Here is a 14,420-nt window from a genome sequence, read left to right as displayed (position 1 = left end):
TTGAGGATACGGCTAATAGTAGTCAGCCTCTGCCACCAGTTTAGGAAGAAAGCGAAAAACTAACATTATCTGTATTGTAATTGTTTTTCTCTTCACTCCTGCAGTTGTCTTTGTTATAATCCCTAGCATCATTCCTAGAATCATCTATTCTTGCTAATAAGTGCAGTAATGACAGTTCAGAATCTCTACAGCTTTGGCGAAGGCAGTCCACTGTATTTAATTAAGGCTCTATTGAGAGTAAGGGGAAGCTGCTTAATCATGTTCTTGTGCCTGTAACTACTCTCTCTTATCAGAGACTCCACTTGGGAGGCTCTGTAGCTTCTTAAAACTGACAGGCTATACAAATTATGCCTTGGATCACACTGCTGCTTCCTTTGAGAAAGATCACCAGGACCTTGTGCACATCATACCCTCAAATATTGGACTTTTTCTAGGGAACCCCTTGTGTAAGGATTGTACTGATTTCAGAAAACCTGCTGCATGTCAGAACACGAGTATCCCTCTTTGGTCCAAAACATGTGATGCCCATAGGTGTGAGCAATGCGAAGAGTGGGATACTCAAAAGCCCAAGTGCTTCCCCAGGTTTTTGGCTTGGTAATGACCAAAAGAATTGTTAAGAGATTGCTATGTGCCATGTAATGGATCAGGCACTTAAGAGTTGTCTCTTTATATGTTCAGAACAATTCTATGAGGTGGTTCATACCCTAATTTTATAAACAGGGTGGAAATATTAGAGTGATTAAGGGTCGTCCTGGAGCTCTGTCTTTCTAAATGAGACTCCTAGCTGGCTGGAGTCTAACTGGTTCTTAAACTCCAACCAATACTGCCTCCAAGGCTAGGTATAAGCCCCAAGGAGGGTATGATGGCAGAGCCCCTCCTCTACCACACTCTTCTCTGTGAGCTCTCTGGCTTCTGAGTCTCAGCTCACTTGGTAGAATCGGGATTAGACTATTGGTCAAGTGCACGCCTGTGATACCATTCCAGATCTTAGCCCCAGACTTCACCCCCATGCCATGCCCTGAAAGCATTTCAGGAAGGAGAGAGACTTCTCAGAGCAACTGCAGTCAGCCTTTCATGGCTCGTTGAGCAAAGCAAAGGACCTGGACATCACTCTTTATCAGCTTCCTTTCTTTTATGGTTACAAGCATCTTTGGAACAAAACCAGAGAAATATCCCATTAGAGAAAAGTGATCACTTGTAGCACCTTCCTCCCCCCCCCCCCCCCCACACACACACAAGGGATGCTTCCCTTGTATCCGCACTTGAGCTAATCTCAAAGGGGACATCACGGGAAGTGTATCCTACTTGTCTGGTGACACTGCCTCCCAACCACAAGCAATGCTTGGCTCCCTGGGAAACATTCAAGTGTGTGCCGTTGCAGCTGTACAGAGGGTGTCATTCTCATTTGGTCTTCCCCTGCTGTGGGGTAGCTGAGGAAATGCAACATTTGTCATCCTTACTTTCGAGGGGGAAATATTGTCTCTAGTGCAAGGCTATCTATGGTTTTCCAGCATTTTCTTAAAGAAGGGAAGAGAGGACGTGTTGAAAGACACAGCTGCCTGTGGACACTGTTGAGGAAATATTGGCCTTTTTGGTTTAGTCATGAAGTCCCCCAAATACATTTTTTTCTCATTCAAGGGGGAGGGAAAAGCTCCACCACTCCACTAAAGGAGGGTTAGACTTGACAGAAAAAAGACGGAACCTACTCCTGCTGTCTTGCTCTAAAGTGTTTCCATAAGCCCAACTTTCTGAGTGGTTACAAGCAATTTGCTTCAACTTAATTTCTTTCATTCAAATTTATGGGAAAAAATGTCTGTCATAGGCAATGGAGAATAATTAAGACATTAGCCCAGCGCTGGTTGTTCAGACAGCAAAACCCCATTAGTCTACACGTCAGTGTTGGATTACGGTAGCCGCTGAATTTACAGAAGTGACCGAAGTTCTAGGAATGAGATGACCAAACGAGGCCCCGTCGTATTCCGCTCTTTAAGCTCCTGGCCTCCGTGCTCTGGTCTTCATCTTCCCCAGCACTCTGCTGCTATCTCTTGAACGAATTGATTTTGTCAACTTCGAGGATCCTCCTTAGTAATCTATTCAATATGTGCATTCCCTTTGGAAGAAATACAGTAGCCTTGTGTGTGTGCGTTTGCTATCTGCTCCTAATTTCCTATACTGTGAATTATGTCATCTCATTTTTGTGCTGTTGCCAGTGGGAAAAGGCTGTCTAGATCAATTTGGTCAGGCTGCCTCGTAGCCCTAGAAACACCAAGTAGATCACCACGAAGCTGACTTGCGCCCAGGAAGATCTACCCCAGGTCCCTGTACTCTTCCTTTTGTTTAAGAGCTTAGCCTTAGGAAGGCTCTTGGATATGTCATTTGAGCTGCAGCGCTTCTGCCACAATCTAGTGCCATGCAGGATCAAGTTTATACACATCTTGGTAAGGCGGCAGCAATATGCTGAAATACCAGAACTAGGAAGAGATATATTCTGGCTGCAGAAGGTGGATTTTTGACCCCAGAAAGTGAGATTTTTTTTGATAGTCATCTTCCTGAATTCCATCAGAGCTGCTTCAGATGACGCAGGGAACTCTGTGATTTATGGACTGAAGTCGTTGGGTTAGAACATCAGGGGTCACGTGATGCCCACCGTCTACACCAGCACTTGAGAATAAAAAGATCTCACATCAAATTATCTGGATAATTGTTTCCATTACTTCGTTTGATGTCCGTGGGGAACACACATAATTGGAACATTTTGTGAGGTGTTTTAATCTAATGTTGTCTTCTTGGCCAAATCCATCTGAGGGAACAGAAGATTGGTCTCCAAGGCCCCCTGGGAAACTAAGATCGTAAGAACTCACACCCATAATGTGGTCACACCTTCCAGAAGCAACCCTGAATGCACAGGTAAGTATAGTAACATCAAACGCTCAAACATATTTGGTAGAAGAAAGGTGTTTCCTTTTCTTCATCTCTCCTACTCTGTGTCAATCACTTGACTAAAGGACACAGGTCCAGTAAAAATTGAACTTCTAATTAAAAGCTGTCGAAGGGGAAAGGGGAGATAAATAGTTGGTCTATCAAGTAGGACTGTGTGGAATCTGGTCCTATTTGGGAAATGGAGGCAGGAATGTGGCCTGTTTGTTAGAACAAAGTGATGAGCATCCTTTGTACCTCTGGCTGCCAGTGCCAGAGTGCTCAGCAGTTTCCACGCTTGGAAAATGATTACAGAAGCTCATGTCAGCTTCCTGGTCTCTGAATCCAAACTGAAGTAGTGATGAACAACTACAGCCCTGTTCATTCAAGACCAGAATCAGCTTTTCTCTGGGCCAGACTTTAGACTCATAGGAAGAATGGGATTTGTTCCTGGACTGTGTTTGAGGGTTCTGATAAATGAGGCCAAAGACTGTGTTCTTTTTCTTGATTGCCCAAAATACCTGACTCTGTGTACTCCTTGCTCTGGCTTTCATAGTCCCTTTGTTTCCAGGAACAAGGACACTCATAGATGAACGTAGAGTAATTCCACCACCATGACAGATAATGAGCTATCTGCATATTCCAGGTGCCCAGGGTATGGGAAGCATCGTCAGTAAGAAACAGCATCAGCACAGTTTTTTCTGTTGTGCAGTTTACATTAGTAAGCAGTTGGCTCCTAATTTCCTTTCAGAAAAGTCAATACCTACATGGAAACACTTTGAGAAATCACAGAAGTAGTAATTGCCTAGAAACTTCTAACTTGGTGTAACATTCTTATGTAGAGCTGGACACGATGTTGTATTATTAAGATGGCATTACAGGAGTCGGCGCTGTGGTGTAGAAGGCTAAGCTTCCACCTGCTCTGCCTGTATCCCATTTGGGCTCTGGTTCTTGTCCTGGCTGCTTCTCTTCCAATCCAATTTTCTGCTATGGCCTGGGGAAGCAGTAGAAGATGGCACAAATCCTTGGGCCCCTGTACCCGCGTGGGAGACCCAGAAGAAGCTCCTGGCTCCTGGCTTCAGATCAGTTCAGCTCCAGCCATTGCAGCTATCTGGGGAGTGAACCAGCAGATGGAAGACCTCTCTCTCTCTGTGTCTCTCCCCTCTTTCTGACTGTAACTCTGTCTTTGAAATAAATAAAATCTTTTTAAAAAGATGGCATTGTATAATATTTCAAATGATACAGACATAAGTAATATCTAAAAGGAAGATTACCTTCAAACTCTGCCATTCTCCATACACACAAACATGGAGCCCCTATCAACCCATGAAGTAATTTCTGTTAATAGTTTGGTATATATCCTTCCAGATTATTTTTAGTTAAACTAAACATGTAAATGTTACATATATCAAACCAGCTTTTTTAAAAAATTAATTTGTCTTGGAGCTTTTTCCATGTCTTCCTATATAAATTGCATCCTTTCCATTTTGATCAGGACTCTATCTCCATGTCTCATTTCCAGTATCAGGGAATGTTGCCAGTACTTCACAATTTCATATGACAACTTGCATACATTTCTGTAAATTTTTTTAAAAACTCAGTTAAGGAAATTGCCTTCCATTTTTAGTTTTCAGTGAGTTTTTAGCATGAATAGATGTTAAATTTTGTCAGGTTTTTAATGTATGGTTATTGAAATTAAATCAATTCTTTGCTTGCTCTTGGCTGAATTATATTGATTTTTATTATTAAATGTTAAAACGCTCTCCCATACATGGAATAAAGCCCACTTGGTCATGCTACATTATCCCTTTCATATATTACTGTGCTCTATTAATATTTTGAAACATTTTTACATTTATGTTCATGAGAGAGTTTGTAATTTTTCATTCTTATAAATACTCAGGATTTGGAATTAATTCATGCTGGCCTCATGAAAAGAATTAAGCAAGATTTTCTGTTTTTTTTTTTTTTCTATTTTCTAGAAGCATCTGTACAAAGCTGGGTTCTCAGCCGGCGCTGTGGCTTAACAGGCTAATCCTCTGCCTTGCGGCGCCGGCGCACAGGGTTCTGGTCCCGGTTGGGGCACTGGATTCTATCCCGGTTGCCCCTCTTCCAGGCCAGCTCTCTGCTATGGCCTGGGAAGGCAGTGGAGGATGGCCCAAGTGCTTGGGCCCTGTACCCACATGGGAGACCAGGAGAAGCACCTGGCTCCTGGCTTCGGAACAGCGAGACAGCGAGATGCGCCGTCCGCAGCGGCCATAGGAGGGTGAACCAACGGCAAAAAGGAAGACCTTTCTCTCTCTCTCTCTCTCTCTCTCTCTCTCACTATCCACGCTGCCTGTCAAAAAAAAGACAAAGCTGGGTTCTCTTTTGAAATTTTGGAAACAGCATCGAAGTCAGCTGTGTGTGATACTTCATTTGTGAGAGGTTTTAAATAATGACTTCTAATTCTTTCATAGATATAAGCCATTAAAATTATATATTTCAAGGCTTTTGTCCATTTTTATGCAGATTTCCATATTGATGGACCCCTGGCTGTTCAATATATCATACTATTTGCTTTTTAATATATGCAGAATTTGTAGTGAAAAAATCTCCTCTTCCCTGCTAGCTTCTATTTTCCTTTTTCTTACTCTTGGTAGAGGTTTATAAATTTTAATGATCTTCTTGAGATACTATTGTAGAATTTGTTTTTCTGTTGTACTTGTGTTTTGATTTTTTTGATTTCTCATATGACTTTGAAAATAGACATTTCCTGGTTTCTTAAAAAAAGTACAAGTTAATTCAATTAAAGAATATACACAATCTTTATAACACGACGACTCATCAGTATTTAAGATAAAGTGACCACATATATATTTTTCCTAAGTGGAATAGAAAGATACAAACTGAGAGTAAAAATTCTCACACCCATCCAAGTCATCTCCTTCAATATAATCATTTTTTTTCCATTTGATGGCATTTAAAGGCATTCTACATGTATCTGTTAACTGCATGCAGGTGTCTTTTATAGTGCATGCTTTTAAATTGGACTTTATTGCCAATGGTGATGTGTGAGATGGTCATTTTACAAGTGCATATCTGTGTATTGGACAATCCAACTTGTTAAATGTGAACATTTAATTCAATTTGGCTACTGTTTTGAAGCATTTCTTCAATTTTTTTCTGCAGGGTTGGGGAGATACATTGCAGATCTCAACGACAGCAGTCTCCTAATCTCTTGGAGTCCAGGCAGAAGAAGCATCTCCTCCCTACTTTGAATGAATGGGAATGAGGCAGAGGAAAATACGCAGGTTTGAGTAGAACTGGGCACAGGTACCTTGAGTGGGTTCTGCAAAGAAGGAACACTGTATGCGAAGCCTAGTGATGAAGACAGAGCTCACAGGCATGGGGCCCTGAGAGGAGACCCAGTGTGTGCAGCAGTGCTGGGCCACACTGGTACACCAGGGATGCCGCAGGGCCCGTTGGGGTAGGTGCTCAGGCATTGTGCTTTGATCTCATGCAAGGGGCAGTGGAAGCTAGCAAGGACTCCAGGGGAAGGAGGGTGGAATGGGAACCTCACCTGCAGCTGTGTCCACTACCCCTCAGTTGTAACGTGAATGCTATTGCCGCCCTATCTCTTTGTACATCCTGACTCTCTCTGAGAAGTGCTCTTACACTTTTACCCAGTTTGGGAAATTTCTCTGCACAATTTTCAAACAGAAAAGTGCAGCATGACATAATGAACATTCACATACCCATTTCCTATATTTTACAGTTGTTAACATTTCGCAGTGTTTGTTTGAGTCATCTAACTTTTTTCTGAAGTATGTTACAGAAAATCACGGACATCAAGACATTTTATTCCAAAGTATTTAAGTTTGAATCCTGAGAGATCATTCCACATAAGCTGGATCAATATAGTTGCTAACGAGATTAACAATTGCTAAGTACCATCACAGCCAGTTCATGTTGCATGTCCCCTATTGTTCTCAAATGTCTTTCACAATTTCTTTGTTCATTTGAGACTCAAATCATATATTTTATTAGATAATTCTTTCTCTTGAGTTTCTTTTAGTGGAAAAAGTTGCTCACCACCCCATTTACTTTATTTTCCCAAGACATTGAAAATTATTAAGGAGACCAGGACAATTATCTAATTCTTTTGGATTTGTTTAATTGGTTCTTTATTGTGTCAACCAACTTACCCCTCTGTCCCCTCTCTTGTAAACTGGAGATTAAACCTAAGGACTTGAATTAGAATCCCTTGAGCACTTTTCGTATGAATATTTTCCAACTGCAACCTGTCATGGTCATGTCATGTCTGGTGGTCCCATATGTCAAGATCAATGCCTACTTAAAGCAAAGACAGTGTCAGGTTTTCCTCTTACGAGCTGCAAGTATCTGGGGATAATACATTGACATCGCATGCATGCCTAGTGATACCTAAGATTTCTGTAGCCATTTGAAATTTTTATTTGAATAGGGTTATTTCATACGGCTCCCAAAATGGTCATATGCATTTTGTTCCCACGATGGGCGTGGCCACGAGAGTGAGCCAGATCTTTCATTTGCAGGACCAACTAATATGCGAATGCTCCAGTGTCCCCCTATTTTCCTTTCTTCCATCCTGCTTCACCAGTGTTGTCTGGCAAGGGCACGGTCAAGGTTGCCAGGCCCCATATCCTTGCCTGCACTCCATGCATCCTCACACACATGCCCAGCCACCAATGAAGGCTGTCTTTCAATAATTGACAGAACTGCAGCCGGACAGCCAACTTCCAAGAGCAGAAGGTGTTCAATGTAGCCGGAAGCATGGGGCCCCAGGGACCTCCGCTCACACGCACAGCCCTGTCACAAGGCAGTCAATTGCCCATCCCCTGTTTGTTTTACGGGGTTCACCCAGCCGAGGAGGAGTGGTGGGTAGGAGATTCATGGGTCGCTAAAGTCACAAACAAGGAAGGAAAACCACATTTGGGACTCTGGAGATTTCTCATGGCAACTGAAAACATTGCCAGTGAAAGGCAAGAAAAACTGAATTGACAGATGGGTCCTGTCTTTGGCGACTCTGTGCCCAGTCAATGTCTCAACATCATCCCCTCCTCCTGCATGTGGGAGGCTCTTGGCAGAGCTGCCCAGCGCTCTTCCTGCGAGTGGAGATTCTGTTAATTAAATACCACTGTGCTTCCGGGAGATGTTGTCTAGGCAATTATTGATTCCAATTCAACCCAGTGGATGCGTTCCACACATTCTTAGGAGAACTCCCTGAGACAGTAACCTTTCTCCCAACCTTGTTCTGCATTTACCAATTCTTAACCTTCCTTGGATGCTTAGAAATGATAGCATTCTCTAATAAAACCGAAATGGAAATAATTGGGCTCCTCGGTGGATCCCACCGAGGAATCTGTCCACTTCCAAAACTGGAGGCATTTTATCATGTTGGTTGCTTTTATCCCCTGTGTAAGTTTACATTGGCTACCTATCGGCTATTTTACTTTCCAGTGCCCTGACCACTGAACAGTCACAAATACTGAGGATGCAGCTCGTGGGACTTCCATGTGGCTCTTTTCTTGGGAAAACCACTAGCTCGGCATCCACTGGCTCAGCATGCTGGCCTCATACTCTGTCTGCAAAGGTAACATTGTGGCTTAGCAAAAGGAAAGGAAAAAATACAGGGAATGTGAAATGCCAGATAATGGTGTAAAAAGGCTTGTTTTGAAAATCATTAAAGTTACATGAAAGTTCGCAAGGTCTTTGAATTCAGGACCGTGAATGGGGTCACATGGCTCACAAGACCCCCCTGCCATAAGCACCGTTTTGTGGGTCTTTGCACTTGGGCATTTTCCTGCAGAGAGGGGTCGTGACTTTCACCAGATCCTTAAGGGGGTTCATGACCCCACAAACTAATGTGATTTTCAGTGCTCAGGAACACACAGCAAGACACACTAAATGGAAAAGAGCTAGAAAACAAAACAGACCCTAGCAGATGACCTCCTGGGTTGACAGCCTGACGTAGCCTGCTGTCCCTTGCATAATGCATATCACCTCCTTTGATTCCCAGAAGGCTCCTCATGTGCATGGTCTCCCTGTTGACAGCTGCAGTCCCCGCTCCCCTCTGCCAACCAGCAACAGGTCCATCTGCTGGAAGGGACTGTGCTACACACAGGCTTGTCCTTCTGGCCGAATCTGTCCTGGAAATGCAGTAATGCCTTAGCTTATGAGATCATAAAATGCCACAGGGTAAGCTAGGCTCAGGGTCTGGGTCCCAGGAGAGACTCCAGGAAGACCCTTCTGTAAGTTGTTCTGCTCTGAAACTTCCCTGGGAGGAATCCGAGTCCGCCTCCTCTACACCTGTCGTGGGGCACAGGGAGAAGTGAAGGGATGAGGACTCAGGCTTCGGGTCACCAAGGCTAACACACTTAGACTTTGTCATCATTCCTAATTATAGGCTGGTAGGTGGGGGCGGGGGCGAGCAGGCGATTTATAAAAATTTCTTAGGTTCCATGGCACATTTCCTCAATTTATATAATCTGAAGGAAAAAAAATCTGAAAACATCCCAGGTCCTTTTCAACTTCTGGAAAGCCCTGGACCCAGTATATTCATTCATCCATCCTTTGTAAACAGCTGTGATGTGCCAGGCATGGGGAAATACATTGTGAGCCATGTGGATCAGGGGTGCTGCCCCGTGCCCACTCCCCAGCACATTACAGACGTCAGTAGATGGGCGTTCTGATTATTAGTTGTTTCTGACATCAGCAGAGACTGGCTCTTTACTCTGAGCAAACCGGTTAATATTATTTCTTTCACTTTATCCATATGACTAGTAAATAATTGATCATGTGATTGCTAATGTCGACTTATAAAATGAGAGCCACCAGAAAATTACAAAGAAATTTCTTGTTGCTACAATGTTACGTTTAATAGGCTAATTTGCATCCTATGAATATTTATATAGATGAAATAGTAGCTAAAGGTTTTTTTAAAGTTTTTTGGGGGGGGATTGCCTATGTGTATATTATCCAAAAAAATCAACTACACACATACATACATGAAACAGTAGGGAAGTATCATTCTATTCTTAGAATTGTATCTATGAACTACATTAAATCTATTTTCTTTATATCAGTGAATGAGTAAAAAATACAATGTTTAACCAAAAATGGAAAAAAAAAAAGAAAAAGCCGGCCCCTTCACATTTTTTATAAAGAATGTTACTATTAGTTAAGGCACTTACCAATTATTGTCATTAAATCAAGTCATTCATGGGTATTCCTTTGATTTTGTTAATAGTAACTGTGGCAGCTTAATTAACCCTTCTTCCCTTTCAAACCAGAAGCATTGCATTGAGAAATGGAGGGAAAAGATTCTTGAGAGTGCCGCTCTCTGCAATTTGTCTTCCTCTCTGGAAATACTCACTGCAATAATAGCCCTGATCTGAAGTGCGTTGTCTGCACGCGGGGAAAGCACTTCGAGGGTCACAGATTTCACAACTCTCTAATCTCTGAAAACAGCAAGATCTCTCCCAGCCTGGTGTGATAAATCAAATGAACGTCTCCAATTACAGCCCTGGAAAACAAGAGACAATTGGTTCAGAATGAGCTGACCACTCTGCAAATCACGACCTTTTTATTTATTGTGTATATCATGCCTGCTCGTGAGGCATTTTTATTTGAGGTGTCTGTAATTAATGATATGGTTCATTAGCTGGGGAACGGCTCATGCGGCCCGGCAGCGCAGTAGTTCACAGCATTGTGGGACTTAACTGATTCCACATGGCTCAAAATCGCTCCCTAATAGTGCTGTAAAGGGGATATTTTGATGTGTACATAGCCAATGACATATTTCCAACCGAGAGTACACAGTAGAGGTATGTGTGCTGCACAGTGTTATTTTTGGCTGCTGTGTAATTAATAGCACAAGCTGCTTCTATTACTTAAGCTTTCCTCCTTTTGACTTCCATCAGACTCAAGTGTTAGTATCGCAGGCTATTGACGAGAATGCTTTTGTGAGTGAATTACTGAGAGTAAACTGAACACCCACATGCGTGTGAGAAGTCGATGCGAATTGTTCTCCTACGTATTCAGTGCAGCCCATCCAGCTGTAAGAAATCCACTTTTCTCAGTGGTTCGGCGGGTCCTGATGGCTATGGCTATCCATGAGAAGCACCTGCGGATCGTTCAAAAAGCACTGACCCATCACAAAGATCTGGAATCAATTGGTCTAGGCTAGGGCCCAGGCACCCATGCTTTCTGCACATCTCTCCAGGGTTGACATGTCCGGTTCCTGCAGCCACCTTTTCAAGCCATCAGCCAGATTAAGACTTGGTGGCTTCCCGCTGTGTTTACACAGCATCCAAGCCTCCCCTGCCCTTGGAGACCCTGTGTGACCCAGCCCCTGACCTCTCTCCTATTCTCCCTACCTCCAGGATGCGGGCTGAATTGTGGGTGTTGTGCCTTGGGCTCACAAGGCTTTCCGCGGCCTAGGCCTCACCTCGTGTACTCTTCTACCCTCTCTCAGCCACTCTCGTTCTCCTTCATTCGTCAGATCTCAGCCTGAGCGTCCCCTGGTAAGGACCAGCTCTCCTCCCCATGCCGAAATGCGTCTCTGGGGTCCTCCTTGCAGCCTGTGGCCTGCCTCCGCCCTAATTCGCACTACTTGCCCTTGAGCATCTGACTGTGTAACCCTTGAAATGACACCGAGTTTGCCTAGCTCTCTGGTCTGCTCCCAATAACCAGTGCTTTACATATCAAAGCGAAGAGACTCAGAAGCACTGGTGGAAGGAACAAATGCCTGGACGAACAGCCGTGAAACTCCGTAACATAAAAGCGACAGGAGTCAGAGAGGTTGAACCTATGCAATGGGAACAAGAACAAACTTAGCCCGAATAACACAGCTTAAATGGTGATTCACTCATAAACATGAGAATAAGATTTACTCTCAGAAAGCTGAATGAAAGGACAATTCCAACAGCTTGGGATACCCATTGAATATTAGCATCTAAATTTTTAAGATATTCGCACATCGTGTTGTCAGTGAGTCACCGTTTGGATAGGGTGTAACTAGTTAAAGTTTACGGGAGCCAGCCCTGCAAAGTGACGCTATCTCTTTAACTGTCGGTGTGCTAGCCCACCTTCCCAGGATGCATCTCTCACATCCGGGACATCCAACCCGGTGCCTATAAAAGAAGAGGTGGCCGGCGGGAGAGAGGTCGATGTTCCCCACAGGAAGTGTCCGCCATGGCTGTCTTCCACTACGGCGCCGTCTCCGATGGACGTCTCGGCTGTCGTACTCGGTTGGACCCTCCCAACTACAGGTAGCGTTTTTTCAGTTTTCCCTCTTTTCTCTTGTTTGACAGCACCTCTTCGGCCCACTCGTGTTGCCCCGCGGGGAACAGCCCACATTCGCGTGGGAACGTGTTGATTCTGTCCCTGTTTGCACACGGTGCCGGTCTTAGTATTTCCGTTTTTGCCAGAGACAAGAACTTGGGTCGAAAATTAGTATAAGTGTTGCCCACGTGAATCTCCAGTGTGAGCAATGGAAACCCGAAGGCTCTGTGAGATGTGTTCGCTGTAGTTCTCTCAGAAACCTCTCAGGTCGTAGACGTGTAATGAACTTGGAATAGGTCCTTGTGGGTAGTTCCTACCAGTCATATTTCTGAGCATTTTACATATGTATCAGTGCTTCATCCTCCAAAGGAGAATCAAATGATAAAACACTAACAAGAGGAAGGGCTAATTTAATACTGAAATAGACTGTAACATATTTTTGGGGATTTAACCAGAAATTGGTTTTTTTTAATGAGTGCTGATACATGTTAGAGTTAAAATGTGTTAGCTATAACCCTCACATGAATTCTGGAGAAGAGAGTCAGCTTTTGCAGTTTTGTATTCTGGTGTGGGATGGCCAGTGAACAGGTGTTTGAACGAGTGTAGCCCATGAACACTGATGGAGGAGGATGGGGGTACCATCACATCCGTTTCTGTATCACATGGTTTTGTGTTCTTATTTAAGGGAATTGTCCTACCGTGAATGAAGAAGAAATCTCAGGTGTTTTTTTTTTTTTTTTTTTAGTGTAATGATTGTCTTCTTTTTATTAAGAATCTTGATGTCTTTTTTTTTTGTTGTTGTTGTTGTTTCTGAGATTTATTTACTTGAGGGGCAGAGGGAGAGACAGAGAGGACCTTAAGTCTGTTGGTTCACTCTGCAAATGGCCTCAAGGGCCGGGATTGAGCTGATCCAAAGCCAGGAGCCAGGAGCTTCTTCTGGCTCTCCCACGTGGGTGCAGGGGCCTAAGGACTTGGGCCATCTTCCTCTGCTTTCCCAGGCCATAGCTGAGAGCTAGATCGGAAGAGGAGCAGCTGGGAATGGAACTGAGGTTGTGGCGCGGCACACAGATGGTTAAGCCAGCCCATGTTGTTTTGTTTCTTTTTTCATCTTTTTTGAAAAATAAGATGATTAATATCAGCTATCTCAGATTTCAAACTTGATCCTTTATTCATAGAGCTACTTAGGTTATCAGTCTTGACCTCCATAAAGAAGTGGGAAAAGGCACATATGCAATTTGTACTTGAGGAAACTGAGGTCTGAGTTTGCAGGTTACCGCTTCAGCAAGGCCAGACCTGTGAAGTATTTCTCTCAGTCCTCATTGAGATGATTCTTTCCAGGCCATTGTTTGTTCTTAGTGGCCCGAAATGCTGCATGTACTAGTTCTGATTGTTTCCTTACTTTTTGTCCAGATCCCTGCTAGACTTGCATTGTCCAATATGGTAGCCACCAATGAGTCCTGTGTGGCTCTGGAACACTGGAAATGCAACTGATGCAAATGGAGATGTGCTCTCTGTGTAAAATGTACAATGGATTTCAAAGAGTGGCAAAAAACATATACCACATTAAAATTCTTACTGCTAAAATAATTTTAGTTCTTTTTAAATTTACACTGCATATGTGGCATGCAGCCATGGCCTGCAGTCTGTTAGACCATTCTGGTGTAAAAGGCTAGCTCCGTGGGGTCAGGCACCAGATTTGTCTTGTTTATATCAATCCTTACACACCTGTAATACACCAGCTGTAAGCATACTATCTGATAGAAAAACAGGAGCACTGTTGGTTAAGAAACAATCACATCAAAAGATTTGTATATTTATGATTGAGTGCAAAAGAGGCTCTGGAAGCCTTAATATGGGGTGATGATGGGGAGATGAAGATGTTAATTGCCCTGGTTTGGTCAGGACATGTGAGGTACACATGCATGTATTGGAATGTCATGTTGTGACCCAGAGGTGTGTTCCACTGTTGCATGCTAATTGAAATGTTTAAAAAAAGAATCTGTGGAAATTCTCTCATGAGCCTGAAACTCTTCCTTAAAACAAGTTTGTTAAGTAGAACCGTACTCTTTATTTGTAGAGTTTGTTTAGAGCTGTATCAGATCACCAACTGTGTGAGGCCCCTTCCACAGCACTGCAAAGCTTCCCATCCACTGAGGAAGTGAACGAATGCAGCCAGAAAGCAAGTGGTTTCCTGGCTC

The sequence above is a fragment of the Lepus europaeus genome, chromosome 9, assembly GCF_033115175.1.
Source record: "Lepus europaeus isolate LE1 chromosome 9, mLepTim1.pri, whole genome shotgun sequence".
Taxonomy (NCBI): Eukaryota; Metazoa; Chordata; class Mammalia; order Lagomorpha; family Leporidae; genus Lepus; species Lepus europaeus.
This window is presented reverse-complemented; position numbering follows the sequence as displayed.